Source organism: Lepisma saccharinum, chromosome 1 (genome assembly GCF_977018435.1).
Source record: "Lepisma saccharinum chromosome 1, izLepSacc3.1, whole genome shotgun sequence".
Classification (NCBI taxonomy): Eukaryota; Metazoa; Arthropoda; class Insecta; order Zygentoma; family Lepismatidae; genus Lepisma; species Lepisma saccharinum.
In genome coordinates this window covers 159,273,180-159,291,153 of record NC_139229.1, presented here as the reverse complement: position 1 = coordinate 159,291,153, position 17,974 = coordinate 159,273,180, and positions in this window count along the sequence as shown.

The window sequence follows — 17,974 nt, the reverse complement described above, 5'->3', positions numbered from 1 at the left end:
CAGAGCGAATCAGTGCACGCTGCTGGGAAGGCTGGTAACCGAAGTGGCTTTCCTCCCTCCAAGCAATTCCGTTCCTCTCACGTGTTCATCGCTGCTCAGATACTTGTTTTCGTTCACCTGCTCCAGAGATAAGTAGGACAGAGTGTAGTTCGCATACATGTAGCAAGTAAAGAAACTTATCCCAGAATGAAAATTCAACATAGTTTTAAAACGTTTGTTTAAGCAATGAATGACTGGAAACGGATCACACATAATTCCCTTGCCAAAATCTAGTGGTCGAAAATTAATTTCAAGGCATATCATATCTATTCACCAGATTCCAAGTTATAAGGAACTATTTCGTAGATGTTCATGAAACCGTTATAAAATTACAAATAAAATATTTTCACAAGCTTAGATATACTAATACGAAGAAAGAAATTCAGAGTTAAATTTCAAATGCATGCGTATAAAGTAATTCTAGAAGTACAGAGCTATATCTGAGTATTTAACTTCTTTTTTGCAGATAACGTTTACAATATTGAGGCGACAGAATAATTAGGAACCGTAGCTCCAAGAGAAACAAAGGGCGTTGTGTATTGGTTAGAGTTCATGAAAGCATTACGGTCCCACGTTCGATCCTCCATACTAGATGTTCCTTAAAAAAAAAACCCCTTCCATTAAACAAAAGCATGGTAACATTATTTGTAATAGCAGTATATAGTGGCTACATTGTTCTGCATATGGAATTTATAAAAAAAATAAACAAATAAATGAATTGACAGACGTTCAACGGGATATTTTTATATATAAGATCGTGAATTATGATACTCTAACGATAATTGTGTACTGCTTCAATGACATTGACAAATATTAATGAAATAACTATTTATATGTGTGGCAATTCAGGACATGCTAATTTTACCCCTTTTCCCACTCGAGTTCAATGCAAGGATACCTCCGCAAATATCGAATGAAAAGTTCTCACCGTGCAATTCTCCATTAAATGTTTTCGCCGAGTCGTACTACTTTCGTTTTCTTTGTTACAAACAATACTTGTTTGCACGTTACATGCAGGAGAGTTACATCTACATTTCACATTGGTCAGCTCCTTCTACTTGGCTTAAGGAGCGAAAGCTTGTAGGGTAGTGGCTACCATTCAGGATTGTCAATCTGATGGTCGTAGGTTCAAACCCTTCCGGTGGAAGAAAATTTTCGTAAGTTTTAGACATATCCCATTGTGTTCATTGTCCACACCGTGCGAAACGGAATTATTCAGTTTGGAATTAACTGTGGGGGGAGGGGAAATATTGAATTACAAAATCTCCATTTCAACGAACCGAGAAGTGGAGAAAAATTGAATAATTCTTATAAATATTAAAAATTACGTTCATTTTTTTAGTGGTGTAATCGCAGGTAAAATCAAAGATCTTAAGTGGAAGATTTTATCTTGCTCTGAACTCAGCCAAAAGGCATTTCGCACCGATCTAATATATTCTCCAATACATTTCAAAATGTTATTGAATGTTTCATGTCGATAATTTGACCAATGCATCCATTCTTGACGCTCAGACGATATTTTCTGCAACTACCTCTTCTCTCCAGTTCCTTCTCCTTCTTCTCTCCCCTCTTTCTGTTCTGCTTTTATCTCATATCGCCTTCCCTACTTTTCTCGCATCTTATCTCCATCCCACTCTTCTCCACTCCTCTTATCTCCTTTCTTGTCTTAGATTTCCGACTCCACTGCACTTTTCTCTCTTTTTTCGTTCTTCTCTTTTTCTCTCCTTTACTCTACTCTCCACTTCCCTCTTCTCGTCTCCTCCTCTCCTCTCGTCTCGTTTTCCTCCTCTTTTATCTTCTTTGTTCTTTTTTCCTCATCTCTCCTCGAATCTTTTTCCATTCTCCTCACTACCTCTCCTCTCCTCGTCTCGTCTATCCTCTCTTTCTTCTCTCCTCTACTTTTCCTCTTCTCCTTTCGCTTTTTCTTTCTCCTCTCCCTTGTAACCTTTCGTTTCCTCTCACCTCTTTTCCTTACTGTAGGCTCATTAGCGATGAAATACTAGAAAACCTATTTTTTTCTTTCAGAAAGAATTTTGTCATTTGCGATATAATAGTGATATTTTTAATAATTTTATACAATAATACTTGTTTATATTTCTTTCGCGTATTTTATAAATATCTATTGTGCATGTGGCAACCCTGAAATTGAGCCTAACTCTGCACGCAACCCACCAACGGCTTGCGTAAATTGGGTTGCCTAGTTTAAAAAGTCGTTGTCCTAAAACTTTTGAGAGACACTGTACAACTCCCTCTCTTCCTTTATGCATCATTCTATAGCTTTTTATCTCCTTTCTAGTTTCTTTTCTTTTCTACGTATCTCCTATGTATTGTTTTCCTTCTCTTTTCCTTTATACTTGTTCTCTTTACACCTGTTTCGTCGTTCTTTATACACATATTTCAGTTCCTCATCCTGTGTTGTGTGTGTGACTCTAGCTCTTCCACGAACGATTCTGAAAATTTCTCATGTACATTATTTTTGTTGGTCTAAGGCTGTTACGTGGTGGGCTAGGGCACATCTTTGCTAAACTAATAGCAATGTCACTCGTTATACGTCACGGTACAAATGGTACCAATCAGTAATATTCATCGAAGTTTGCACTCCGAACCATTTTTGCCATGAAGCGAAATAGTCACTTTCAATAATACATTTCCAGTTAAATTTCATTGCAAAGATTTCAATGAGACTAAAAAAAGATCTCAGTCTTTTATGTTTATCATGTATTATGGATCAAAGTTAGACTTGCGATAATTTTGAATCACCCCGTGGTGATACTGCTTTCTGCTGCCGATGTTTTACTGATATAAATCTCTGTATGATCCTTACGAAAAATCGATCGTGTGGTTGGTCGTGCTTTAAAAAATCCATGCATCAGCACGTGACGCCATCTCTCGTCAACCAATGCCCTTTCTCTGCATCTTTATTGACTCGCCTGTATATAGCCGCCTTAAGCATAGATTTTACAAGAGCGAACTCTTTATGCGACAAAGGAGAAACGGAAGTACCAGAAACCCAAAGTCAAAGACAGCTATGAATGCTTTCGCTACAAGTCACGCACAGGAGCCGTAAAAGCTGATAATGCACATGACTACAAAGCGTGGCACTCTAACGCATTTGAAGCGCGATGCGATTCGGATTTCTTCGAGACCTGCAGCCCCTCTCCTACAAATCTAGCTCGTAAACCGAAGACTTCGTCTCCGGATAACTCCGACAAGACTTCCTTTGTCCGGAAGAACACCGGATTTGAACGACGAAATCTCGCATAAAAGTATAAAGCACGCGAGGTCGTTATTTCACCTTCTGTAATATTACTGACTGTTTCTACAGTAACCGGCACGCCTGCCTCCCTCCTCCCCCCTCTAAAACTGGACGTTAAAATGCATTACTTCTCTCTCATAGCGCTTCAGGACCTTGAACTAGTATATTTTAGTCATGAGCGTCTTCGGGACAGTGTTGCCACCTAGAGGAACACACAAACAGCCAAAACTTCGCATAATAGTTGCTGAAACAAATGATCATGAATACAAAGAATTCAATGAGAATGGCCCAGGTTAAATAAATATAATAATTAATGTTTCTCTGCGTGTCTTTCTTATACGTTTCGGCAATTCAACATTCATCCTCATCATTGGAATTGATCCAGTGGCACTGTGGCACCGAGTTCAGATAACTTTGTTCAACAGTGACAATGTTTCCGAGTTGAAAAATACTTCATTCTCAATGATTTTAACACGTTAGAAAATAATACGACATTTAAAATTCTCTGTTGGCTTTTACTTCCGAGATACAGCCCAGTTGATGATGATTTAGGGTATGCAGGCACGTAGCCAGGGGAGTGATAAGGGGGCTAAGAGGCTCCCCCAGATCCTACAAATATCTAATTTATATAGTGTATAGTGGTAATTAATTTTACTTTCATAGCAGGATTATTCATTAGGTCGAAAAAAGATTAGTGCATAATAGAGAAACCAAGTTATGTTTTTATATTTTACCATTTAATCCAAAAAAATAAATGGATCCACAGCTCTCAAAATGTATAGATTTCCTTGTGAGAGGTCACACAATATAAACTTTACGAGTAAAATTTGGCTCTAACTTCTAAAGCCTTTTTTTTAACGGAATGTGTAAAAGTTAATAACAAAATACAATAACTATGAATTTCAGTACACAAACTGTACAAAATTTAAGAAAAATAATGGACAACAGTGTTGGATATTGATACGCTGGATCGAGTAGCAAAATCTCTTCATTTATATAATAATAACAATAACAAAATACATTTTGATTACAATTGGTTTATTTTTAATAACTTATAATAGTTATTATTGCAAAATGATAATTATAACCGTGGAAATAATTATTATTATCATTTTTATTTCTACTAATCCACTTTTATCAGTGGCCAGCCCTCCTCTACAAATATTACTGGCGACGCCTTTGCTGATAAGGGATGAGCCCCTCCAGAAATAATATCCTGGCTACGGGCCTGGATATGGGGATAATGTAAAGCATGTAGCGCTCGTAGCGACCTAGTAAGGAATTACGTAAAGCAAGGTAGGGATATTTTAATAGGGAATTTTGTTGTCTAGAAAATACATGGGTTGATAAACCTGACTACAGGGATTATGAGTCACTGTACGCCGTTCTTTGTTCATTTTCTGTGTGCAGCTTGCTTGGAGTGAAGGTTAGAGTGTTGCTCTCATTGCAGTTTTGTGGCTATACTTGACTTTAAAAGCCACAATGCGTAAACAATTCTGACAGGTTTTGTTGTCTGTGGTGTTGTGAAAGATTTCCTTGCAAACGCGCTTTGTATTTACATATTTTTTTGCTTTAAGCTTATTGTTTTAAATATGCTTGCCGTTTTTATCTTTTGAAGTGCGCGGCACATGTGTTACGATGGCAGACATGCAAACAATAAAGTTTAAACGAACAGAAGTTGAAATCATCAATGTCCATGAGAAAGAGAAACTTTGAGATATTTTGCAAAATTGTACGTACAATAGATATAAATATGGAACATTTACGTGCACGAAATAAAAAAAACAACAACATTTAAATTCACATTTTGTTACTTAATATCGAGCTTTTATAAAATTGTAAGTTCCATAACGGTCATATTTACGTTCCTCATTGGTGTTCGTAATAGAGTAGCTCCACTCTGTGTGTGTGGGGCGGCTGAGGATGTGTATCGTCTTTTTCCACATTACTTTCCATGAAAAATTTGTGTTTTGCCGTTGGCTGTAAGTAGCATTAGGTGAAGTAGAAGTCGAACGTAACGGGAGCGACGTCATGTAGCTTGCATGTGTTCAGTCTCACGGTAATGTATTATTTTTATGTTTTAAATAAATCCACACAGGCTGTTCACGAAAGAAGTTTGCGTGGCCCCCGAAAATATATTGTTACACTTCTGAGAAAATTGTGCCTTTGTAAGTGCTGAGTCAGTGAGTAGTGATTTCGAAATGAAGTAGACATCCTGTTTTCACTTCGTATTTAAAAAAAATAAAATGCATGAATTACTGAGTCTTGAAAAGGCTGGTGTTCGTTTCTCGGAAGGGCACAAACACAGAGGGAGAAAAAAATATCTTTACAGTCTCTTTCTCGCTTTCGGGCATTCTCTCTCTCCCTGTCTTTTTCTTTCTCTATTTATTTTAATCTCGCTCTCTCTCTCTCCCATTTGCTTTCTCTTTCTCTGCTTTTTCTTAGCTTTTTCGATTTCTCTCTCTCTCCCATTTTTTATCTTTCTCCGTTTCTTCCTCGCTTTTTTGATTTCTCTCTCTCTCTTTCTGATTCTTTATCTTATTCTCTATTTCTTTCGCTCTCTCTATTCCTTCTTCTTTCTGTGTTTTGTTCTCTCTGTTTGGCCTCTTTCTCTATTGCATTTGCTCTCTCCCTCTCTTTGCTTCTTTCTCTACTTCTTTCTCACTTTCTTTATCATTCACTCTGTTTCTCTCTCTTTCTCTATCTGCGTGTCTTTCTCTTTTCCCAATTTCTCTATTTCTCTCTTTGCCTGTCGAGGAAAATGGACAAAAGAATAGAAGCCAGTGGTTTGGATTACATTTTAAACTGTATGTCCAATACCGATTAACTGTGGACTTTTCTCTTCCGCAAACTCCAATTCAAGAAAACTGAAATTATCTTGATACTTGCAGCATGCATATAATACAAACAATACAACATACATATTTTTAACAGCTTTCGTGTTATTTCTAGGAGTCTCTTTTTGTGAATAGAGATTAACACAATGCGAGTCGAGGTTCAAATCCTCATTATGGTCGAATCCTAACTGTGTTTGATCACTCACATCTTTAATCAGTCATCTTCATTTCACGACCCTTCACAATTAGTTCATTTAGAACCTCTTGCATTCTTCTTGTTAGCATGCGTATTCTTAAAGTTTTTGACTTTGTCCTGCGTAGGTCATTTTACAGCCTGGAACGTTTCAGCAATGAAGTGCACTTTACACCATTTTAAAATTTTTAGAGTTGATTTTCGTTAAGGGATTTCTCCCCGTGGTGTGGGAAAGACGCATTCTTTAGCGCTGACGGACACTATTGTGTTTAATGTACAAACAAACAAACATTCCATGATTATTCTAAGCAGATAAGATAATGTTTTTTGCATTTTATTATTTTTTCCTTGTTTTCTGCTTCTTTTTAAATGCGACGTTGAGTTTTAATGATGATTAGACAAAATTGATGAAAGGATACATACAGACACACCCATTCCCTGGCCAGAACTCGAACACTGACCAATCAACGTTCTTCGCCACCAAGATGGCAATCAGGTACACTCTGTTCCAGGAGTCTTTGGAGCAAGCGAACGAAAACAAGTCCTGTGCGCAAGTACTGACTCGAGATAGCTCGGCAAACGAAAGCGCGAGAGGGTAAGCGAGAGCATACTTTGCCCTGCCCACTAACTTTCTCCCCTTTTCTATACATTATACTCGTCCTTGCTCCACAGGTTCCCGAGACAGAGTCTAGAGAAAGGAAGTTAAGTTACCATGATACAATGGAATACAATGTAAGCACCAGCTTCTTCCGCTAAATGATTTACTTGTACTGTTAGTACGGGAACTTTCTTTTAGATTTGATTTTGATTTGATTTGATTTAGTTTATTTTACTTCGCGTTTTATGCCTCTTGGCTAATTTGCGAAGATGGGGACGAGTGATGAAATGATGAAATTGATGAATGGACATTCACAAACAACCAAGCCCGACCGGGATTCGAACCCGGGACCCTTGGCGTCTAACTTTCTTTTAGAAACACGGGTTAAAATTGTTGTGCGATGGAAACACATATGTTAACAAGATTAACTGAATTTATTAAGGAACTCACAAAACAATGTAACACTTTACATTATAACGAAACTACGTTCACCCATTCCAGGTTCTGTTTGCACAGACTCATGTCTAGCAACAGTAGCTTGTTTCTTCTTCCTCTAGGAGGCAGCACTACATTCCTCCCAGAGTTACAAAAAAAATTAACAAGGGTACCCGTATCTGTCAGGGGGTACCTTAATCCTGGTTGATCTTCTAGGCACATGACTAGTGGATCTTGGTCGTGGAGCAGCGTCAGCGTCTTGGGGTTGATGGTCATCAACGTCTGGTTGAGGTGGGGTAGTTTCGGAATCCGAATTTCGATCCTCCGCCGCGCCTTCTGCTCCGGGTGGACTATCATCATCCCAGGTTTCTGGATTGTTTTGTTGTCTGTGTGTCCTGTGACGAATCCAACGTGAATGTACCACTCTTTGAGATCCATCTGCAAAGCGTACTTTGTAAAGGTGAGTGCCACCCAACCTTTCTACAATATCTGCCTCGTTGAAGTTAGGTGACAAGTGCTTCGGTGATTGAACCCATACGGTTTCGGTAGGTGAAAATGTCCTGTATGGTTTGCTGTGGTTGCTCCTAGGTTTCAAGAAAGGAGGAGCTTCTGTCCTCTCGGCATCTCTATTATGATCACCACGTATACAGTTCCACCATGTTCTTGGACTGAAGGTGGGTACTGAGGCTGCAGGAAGACTACGTTCCTCTCCCAACCGGGAATTCCTCAAAAACAGCAGGTACTCTGATAACTTTGCATCGAACTGTAAAGAAGTCAGATGTGGATGTTCATGCAACACCTTAAACATGCCAGCCTTCACCGTGCGTACGTACCTCTCTGCAAGCCCGTTGCTAGGACTGTGGTACGGCGGTATTGTGATGTGTTCAATCCCGAACTGTTGGCAAAAGGAACGGAACTTTAGGCTGATAAATGCCGGACCATTATCAGAAACTATTGTTTGTGGAATTCCGAGAGTCGAGCATGACTGAAGAATCCAGCGTATGGTCTCCGGTGTATCTAAGGAAGATACTGGCCAGACATCTACCCAGCGACTATAAGCATCCACAAGTAATAGGAACTTTCTCCCAGCCAAGAAGAAATGGTCTACGTGGAGTCTTTGTCCTACAAATCTAGCTTCCGGCCATCTATTATCTGAACTTTTCTTGACTTTCGGACTTGATGATTGACAAGTTTCCTTCTCAACTAATCCTTTCTTGTTAAAAGATAATCCGCTATCCGATGTATGTGCAGCATCTTCGCTTAACGGCACGTGTATGGTGTTCGACATCGGCTTCATTACGTCTACACCAGTGTTAGAAGAAATGACTGGATCTGAATTCGACTGCGAGTGTTGAAGTTGCTCAATCTCTGTAGATATCCCTACCATAGAACTTGCCGACTCTGAGCATAACAGTAGCGTTCTCCAATCCGGAGTAACGATATCTAACCAGGTACGACCTATGAGTGGATAATTTAGTTGTTCCTTGCACAAAATAACAGGAAGTGAGTAAGTCGATCCTGAGTGTGTAAGTTCCAGTTCAGCCTGTCCTTGCACTGAAAGAGCATGTTTCCCTACGCCATATATTTTTATAGAGGAATGGAATATCAGTAATTGGAAACCAGTTCCTGAATGAATCCGCTTGGAACAGAGTTACGGCAGACCCTGTATCGAGCTCACATTGAATAAAGTTGCCGTTAATAAGTAAATCCTTTAACATTGGATTCTTTGATAAAGGGTAATTGGACGTAGGTGACCCGGTGATGTGTGAGTCACCACTGTATGAAACGACACTAGGTAACCATGCCGTTTGCTCGCCAGGTGAAGTATGAGAAGTTGATATCTTCAAATTTTCGATTTCAGTAGTTTGTCCTACGTTATTATTACTATTGGGCTTCTGTTTAAGCTTCTCTCTCTTCCTACACCGCTTTTGCCAGTGACCACGTTTCCTACAGAATGAACAAACAGAATCCTTGGCTGGACAGTTGTCTTTAGCATCATGTTTGTATGTACAGTTAGGACAGCTGTTAGGAGTATATTTCATTCCGTGAATCGTTGGATTACGTGAACTATAAGTATGTTGTTTGTCCCCTTGCACTGTTCTTCTTAGAAATTGGGTTGAGGTGCGTGAAACTGCTGACTCTTGCTTTACACTTTCTGATCGTATTAACAATCGGGTTTCTTTCTCTAACATTTCATTTTGTAATGTCAGTTCCTGACATTGCTGAAAGGTTAATGACTGTACTGAAAGTAACTTTCTTCTAGTAACTTCAGATCGTATACCCAATACTATCTGTTCAACTAAAGCTTCGTCCAGATAATTGCCGTAGTTACATTTTATGGCTTGTTGCTTCAGCCTTATGAAATAAGCAGAAACGGTTTCACTTTCCTCTTGCACACAACGTCGAAACTTATATCGTTCAACAAACTTATTAGTTACAGGTTTGTAGTGTGACAAAAGACTATCCTTTAGACGAGAATACGACAGATTCTGTACAAGGTCTGGTGCGACTACATTTTTCAAGACTTTAAATGCCCTTGCACCTATAAAGGCGATGAGTATAGGAACTCTCTGATCATCACTGAACTTTTGAATGATACACAACTGTTCGAAACGTAAGAGATAATCTTCAATGTCCTCTGAATCTTCGTCGAAAGCGTTAAATGTCAAGTTTGTGTACATATTTATGACTGTAAATCCAAACGTTTAACCTAACAACTATGAAAACTGAGTTTTCACTTATAATTATACTTGATCTGCATCGGATCACAATGTATCTATGAACGTGACAAAGCCTTTGTACGTTTCATGATTATAACTTGGTTCTACGTTAGAAGGAATCTTGATATATATATTTACATCACACTATTTTTTTTTGTAAGACTTAAAGAATGTATACGGTAATCCTTACCGTGTTATGACAAATTGCGTCAAACCGACACGTTTATGATTGTTCCAACAGTTTGTTCTACGAATGAGGACAGTCAGTTCGAATAGAATAAACTTACGGAAATGTAAGGTTCTTGCAAGTCCTGCAATCCATGAAGAGTAAAGTTCTCTTATATCGACTGCGCCATAATGTTGTGCGATGGAAACACATATGTTAACAAGATTAACTGAATTTATTAAGGAACTCACAAAACAATGTAACACTTTACATTATAACGAAACTACGTTCACCCATTCCAGGTTCTGTTTGCACAGACTCATGTCTATCAACAGTAGCTTGTTTCTTCTTCCTCTAGGAGGCAGCACTACAAAAATTATATATCAATTCTGAACATTTATCCATACCGAAAACGGGACGAAAAGTAATAAAATCTCCAGACCTTGCGACTTGCCTTCAGAGCTGGCAACGCTTCGGCAACACACGACTGTCCGCACAGGGACATCTTGAATTCCCGCAATGTACTCAATTTTAAGCATGTCCTTGGAGTTCGGATCGTAATGGCCGACTGGTTAATTTACAAAAGCCCTTCGCCGGAGTACCATTCTGCATCGGAACCGTGCGATCACAGTTGCAGTATTTGCAAAACTCTTTCCAGTTCCCCTCCCCCCCGCCCCGCCACCTCTCCTCTCAATCTGTTCTCATCCTTTTGAAGGGGACGTCCCAGGATCCCTTGCAGGAAATAGGGAAGCAGTTAAGAGGGGCGATTTCTCTCTGTTCTATAGTACAAATGCGTCTATTTGAAGAAGTGTGCGTGTGTGAGAGAGACAGTGAGGCGGGTATAATTCGTCTCTCTCTCTCTTACTCTCTAGCACACACGAACATCTCGCTGAAAAATGCATGTTTGGCACATTTCTAGCTAAGCGAAATTCTAGACAGGACGCAAAGCAACCTACATTTTATACCTCTTCATGGACATGCGTATGCACACAGTATTTAAATGTTTAATTTCGAATGTGAAAGATTTATTGCGGGAATTGCGAGTAAAATCGTGTGTAAACCTGTTAGGGAGGGAACTTTACTACCAGATATTGGTGTTATCGACAATTTGATACCATACATCATCAGAAAGATATCACAATAACAACACGATTTTTTTTCCGTATCATGACATGAAATAATACTCGGCGATATTTTCACGATATTACACATTATTCATGGAAGGTAATGCATGGTTCGCAGTCGTATCGTCGTTGCCTTGTAATCAAAAGGCCCCAGTTTCGATATCCTCTGGAGGCACGTAGTGGTTCGAATCCCACTTTAAACTGTATGTCCAGTCCCGATTAGCCTTACTGTGTATAAAGTGTACTTAAAACACCAGCTCAACAACAACAAAAGGTGTTCATATATATAACCTAATATCGCTAAAAAGATCTACAATTTTCTTGTTTCTTGTTGACAGGAATGTCATGTGTAAAAATATACAGAAGTTACGGTTGGTTTTAATATAATATAAACATTTCAAACAATGAATGTTACATACTGCTCAGTTCTCACAATGGATCCTGTAACAGGGTTCTCATGGGATCCGGATCGGGATATTTCCGGAATTAGGTTATCCGGATCCGAATATTTTTGGTTATCCCTGGCCAATGCCGTTCTTATCAACTAGTCGTGCACTTGGGCCAAGTGAGGTAGTTTGCGAGATGGCGCTTACGTTCGACTTCCTCAGCTTTATATATGATAAAGGACATGCCTGTTTAAACTGAAGGAAGGTAAGGCAAAAAATTCTTCTAGGGGCACCCGTTTCGCAAGCGCTATTATTCGGAGGTTAGTTGTAAAGAATAGTTAATATCAGTGGCGGCGATTGGTTCCCAAAACCGAGGGGGGGGGGCAAGGTGCCAAAACTGGGGGGGGGGTCAAAGACAGTACATTACCCTTCGTAGATAAGATTTAGCATAGTGCTGGGGCAAAAGTGGCAAAAACTGGGGGGAAACTGCCCCCCTTTACCCCCTCTAATCGCCGCCACTGGCTAATACTACTGATTACATCTTTTGTCATTCTTTCTTCCCAATAATCATCAAGAATTTACCTTCATCAAATTTTGCGCACAAAATTACGTTTGCTGATATTTTTCACCCTCACAAGTTAAAAACTAGAAATGTGAAGAGATGAAATTCTAAATACCCATACATTTTCCTCAAATCAATAGTTTCTGATTGATTTTTGTTTCAATACATAAATTACATTTTTATAAATAAATTCAATGTTTGTACATATCAGTAATTAGATATTTATATATCTGTGAGCCCCTTAAACTATTAATGAACTTGTGTTTAAGTTTACTTTTGCGTTAATATCTAATATAGCATTCATGTTGCGGAATCAAATCGAATACTCAAGAAGAGATACAGATATGATCGTGTCAGTCTCTCCCTGTTTAATAATGCAGTCATATTATCTTGAAATAATTTTGTTGATGATGAAAACTAAATTTCTGTTGCAATTTCTTCAGCAACAAGGCAGCATTACAAATGCAAAATTCTTCTTTTTTTTTACTTGTAATTTCCTATAACCATTTTCTACTATTTCCAAAGAATGAAATTGCAGTCGTTCTAGTCGCGGTCTATTCGTCAAGTCAACCTTTAGCACCATCTTTTGGCGATTTGATAAAACATCTAGGTGTAATTCGCCTAACACCCGCTAAGGTGAAGCAGAACATGAAAACGGGACTACTACGTAGTAGGTGACGTTGAACCACCCAATAATCTGCCAGCTTATATGCGCGATACCTTTACTTAGCCATTTCAAATAGCCACTAATTAAAGACTGTTTCGAAGGAAGCAAGAACTTAAGCATTTTTGACTTCCTTAATTTTTCTGGAACTGCTTCCCCAAGAATAAAAGTCGCCGCACTCCGCAAGTAATATTTCAAGTGTTCTTAAAGATTCGAATTATTTTTTTCAAGCTAGAGAGACAAAGAACATTTCAAATATTAGACAAGCAATACATTCTTCAAAAGTATTGGCTTTCTTTTGTTGATTGTTGCTGTCTTAAAGTAACAGGCCATCAAATAAAGTGAGACGCAACGAGTTGGAAGTTAGCTCGTTTGTTTTCCTTCATTCCACAACAATGCAAGTTGGTGGGCACCAATGAAGGAGCAAGCATCAGTCACCTGTCTTCTCCAGACTTCGTTGGGATTCCAGCTCCAGTCTCGCAACTTCCAGAACAAAGTTGTCCGGAGCAATTGTACGTTCGAAGCAGCACGCAAATAACATTATGTTGTAACCATTTGTGGGTGAACAACTTTCTCCAGTGAGGACGAGTGACATTTTTTTTTTTTAGCGGTGGCTCACTAGGTTAATTCATGGGTTAAACTTGTGGCTCACTGTGGTGTGCCGAGACGTCGTGTGGAACATTCCGTGTATCTTTCGGAGGGCTCCGCCGATATAACGTGTCGCGTCGCTACGAATCACCATGCGTTGGGAAATAGTAATTTGCCAGTGGTTATGCCATACTTTCTGGTATGGTTTCTAAGGGTCCATTATCTCACAGAAATTATTGTTTCTCAGACGTATTAATATTCATTGAATGGACGAGAGCAAATAAGAAGGGAACAATAGAGATTATTCATAGCAAATATGATAACTTTCTCAAATATTAAGTTTATACTTGGGCAGACATAAGAATAATTGTTACATGCCAATGGAAAGATATTAATTTTTGTAAGACAAATTTTAAATTTTTATTACGATGGCCTGTTTGAATTTTTTATTTGATTTGTGTTATAGTGTCGTTTTTCTTTCACTTTTGGCATATCGTGAAGATGAAGATGGGTGATGATATGATGAAATTCATGACACTCACAAAAGAACACCCATGCCCAGGTCGGGATTCGAACCGAGGACCCCTGGCGTCGTAGCCTGCTGTGATAACCACACACCCACATGGAGATGGCAGTTTGCTTTTGGGGGAGTATTGGGAAGGAAAGGAATGTAATATGTGTTTTACACTTCAATCACATTGACTTTGATATGTGAGTCAGATATTTTCAGATTTCCCTGCATCTTTTTTTTTGAAATTTTTCATGAAAATTCACTTTTATCCTTTCACCTAAAACTCTATATAGATTTCACTGCACTGATGGCAATTTTCCTTCACGTGGCAACACTGACTCTTTGGTGGCTTCTTGTGAGAAGACAAGATAGATCTATAGTTGAATACTCTTCACGGCAATTCTATAAAACTCTAGACTCAACTTAGAAGTTAAATGTAGGCACAGAAAGTAATCCGGATTGGTTCTCTGGAACCGAGAGCAAAACCGAAAGTTCTTTGATTGTTTGATTGCAAGGCGACAACTTTTACCAATATATTTTATCAGATAATCCACCTTGACAAGCGTGATCAAAAGGTATAAACTCGAAGAACATGAACTTTCTTGACGTGGAGAGCTCTCACAGATTGCGCCGCATACATCACTGTCTCTTTTTTTCTATCATTCTTTCTCTCTGCTACTTCCTCTTCCACCTTTCTTTCTTTATTTGTGTAGAGTTTCTGTCCCTCTTAAGATTTTATCATTTTCCCTCCTATGCTTTATGGCAGTAGCTGCTGGCACTCCAAGTTATGAAGTTCGAAGTCGCTTTCTCTTGCTCATCCTTGTTTCACGATTGTCTCTATTTTTGGCATCACTTCAGGGCAGTAATAAGAAAAAAAGCAGCTCTCTTGTGATATCTCCTGGGCACACGCAAGGAGGGTGGAGGAGATCGTTTCCCACCCTTTTGTAGAACGGGAGAAATTGTTTCGTTCAACTTATATGACATAAGTTAAAATGGAGCCTGTGGAAAGCGATCACGCAGGGAAGGTGTACCACGATGGAGCTTGCCATGAAACACGAAGGGATAGTAATTGGAGGTAGAATAGATGCAAGAACAACATTGTTTAGCAGGGATGTAGATGGGCTGATTTCTTTACATTTAGGGCTGGGGGAGGGGGAATTCATGTGTATAGGCCTTAATATATGATGTAAGGGCACCCAAAAGTGACCTCACCAACAGGTAGTACACTCCGGTAACTTGCAGGCCAACGAGGCTCTGGCGTCTGAACCTACAGCCAGTAAGAAACTCTAGAGCTGTAATCTTACTTTATATGTGTTGAGCGCCCCTTTACAGCCTCAGCTTTTAACTATGGTATGGAGATTTAAGTGGTCAGAGGCACGTGTTGTTTTTAGTCATGGTAAGGGGCTTGGCCCGATATAATGCCACGTGTGCAAATAACCCTAATGTGTTGACGCACCCGAAATTTTCATTTCAATCACTCAATAAAACCTAGCTAATATGTCTTATAAATGAAACTGTATCCTATAAATTTATAATGTACATTACATAATACGTATATTAAACAAACATAATTTATGTGCCATACAGAGATTTAGAGGTATTTCAATGATTTTGTATAACAATTAGTTGGCTGCTACAGCCCCTAAAGGGCCTTGGTTTTTTTATAGAGTGCTCTAATTTCATCGTTTCTCCTTATTCGCCACTGTTCATTCTCATTTACTGGCCCGTATATAACAATGAACTTCTAAATATGGGATCATAAGTCAATCTTTATTATTTTTCGATCTACTTGGAAGAGGCACATTAACACGTTTGTATGCAATTTTGATTATATCCCAATATGTACAAAGCCAAAAAGATGAAGTCTATTTTATGGTCTGCATGCAAACCTTTCTAAATAAATAATTGATTTTTTTTTTAAACATTAAAGTAAATTTTCCTATAAGACTTGGAAAGTTTTGGGGGAACCAAACACCCCAGCCGTCCCTTAACGAGGTCCCTGTTGTTAAGATCACGACTGGGTACATCAAAGAAATCGCTAAGGATACATACTATATTGCAAAAGGTAGAAAGACATAAAAACATTTATGGGAGGATGAACAGATAGATAATATAAAACATAGCAAGAAGATAATACTATCTTCAAAGTATTTATTTTGTAATATCATGAGTTTTATTTGGCACTAAATGCACATCGATAATTTTCACAAGCTGTCCTTACACAGGCAAGTGTTCAACCGACTGACACATTTCAAACCGTCTAAAGTAATAGAATGCAAAGCAGGAAAAATTAGTGAATCCACCGATCGAATTATTGACATATGCCATTAATTTATCCATACCTTACAAACTTACTTTTTAATTACGTCGGAAAGATGACATCCACTTAAGTCTATGCAGTGTTGCAAGCGTTTCTGGAAGTTTCCGTTCACGTGGCTCAATAGGTCTTCATTAATGCCCGTAACTTAGCTTTTGAATAGACGTTACACGTTTCCGGAACACACAAGCCTCTCCACAGGAAATAATTCGAGAGAGAACGATCTGGTGACCGAGGAGGCCAAGCGATGTCTCCGAAAGGTTTGCAGGAGTGCATTGACTTAATCGGAGGCTATCTCTAAGATTTAATTATTGAGATACATGTTTCAATCCATTGATATGTGGTTTCACTAATTCTTTTCTATTTTGTATTCCATTACACAGGCCTGCGAAATTGAAGTTATTGAAAAATACAAGAGACGTGTACGCTGAGTTTTATGTTATTGGGTGTGCTGATTTCGAAAATGACCTCCATTTTTTTCCCATCACGTCAGGATTTTTTGTACAATCGATATCGATATTTTTGCTAAAATCCTATGTAAAAAGGAATTTTCACGAACAGTTTTGCATGCATCTGGCAACAGTGGTTTTGATCCATTAAAATCTATGTAAAATCGATGCTTGGTGATGCAAATTGATTTATTAGCAATTGATTTTATTTTGTATAGGTTTAAATGGAAGAAAACCACTGTTGCCAGATCGCACGAGACACCTCTGGCCGAGAGAAAAACACCAAGTTCCCTTGTGTTTACACTTTTAACATCCCATTATGGTAAAGTTTCTAGAAAAAAAGCACCCACGTATTATGTTCATTTGTGTTTATTAAGGTAACGTACATAAAATAGACGATTGACCACAAGGAGCAATGTATGTGTACATGAACGTTCGACACAAATTGTAAACTGAACAAACAACAAAACCAAACACAAACAAAGTTGATATTTAAGTACGTATCCTTCTGCCTTTGAAACTTCTTTTTGACGTTCTTCTTTTATGTGCAATCTCAGGCCTCTCTCGTGTTAACATCCAATAGTCGGAGAGCATGTTCTTGTCCCATTGTCCTTGATATTTGCGCTCCATATCTTTAATATCTTGGTGGAACCTTTCACCCTGTTCTTCGCTGACTGCTCCTAAATTTTCGGGGAAATAGTCCACATGTGAGTGAAGGAAATGTAGTTTGACACTCACGGAGCAACCCAACACTTGAAATTTATCCAGCATATTCATAACAAGTGCTTTATAGTCAGGATCCTTGTAATTCCCCAGATATTTACTGACCACATCTTCAAAGGCAACCCAAGCTTCTTTCTCCGTTGTTGTCATGCTAGTCTCAAAGTCTTTATCCTTCATGAGCTTGCGGATATCTGGACCAACAAAGATTCCCTCTGTCAACTTGGTTGCAGATAAACCTGGAAACTTTTTGCACAGGTATTTGAAACAATCGCCATCTTTTGGAATAGCCTTGGCAAATTGCTTCATTACACCTAATTTGATATGCAACGGGGGTAACAATACTTTTTTGGGTCAACTAAGCTGTTCCGAATCACATTCTTGGTGCCTGGTTCAAGATTTTGTCGAA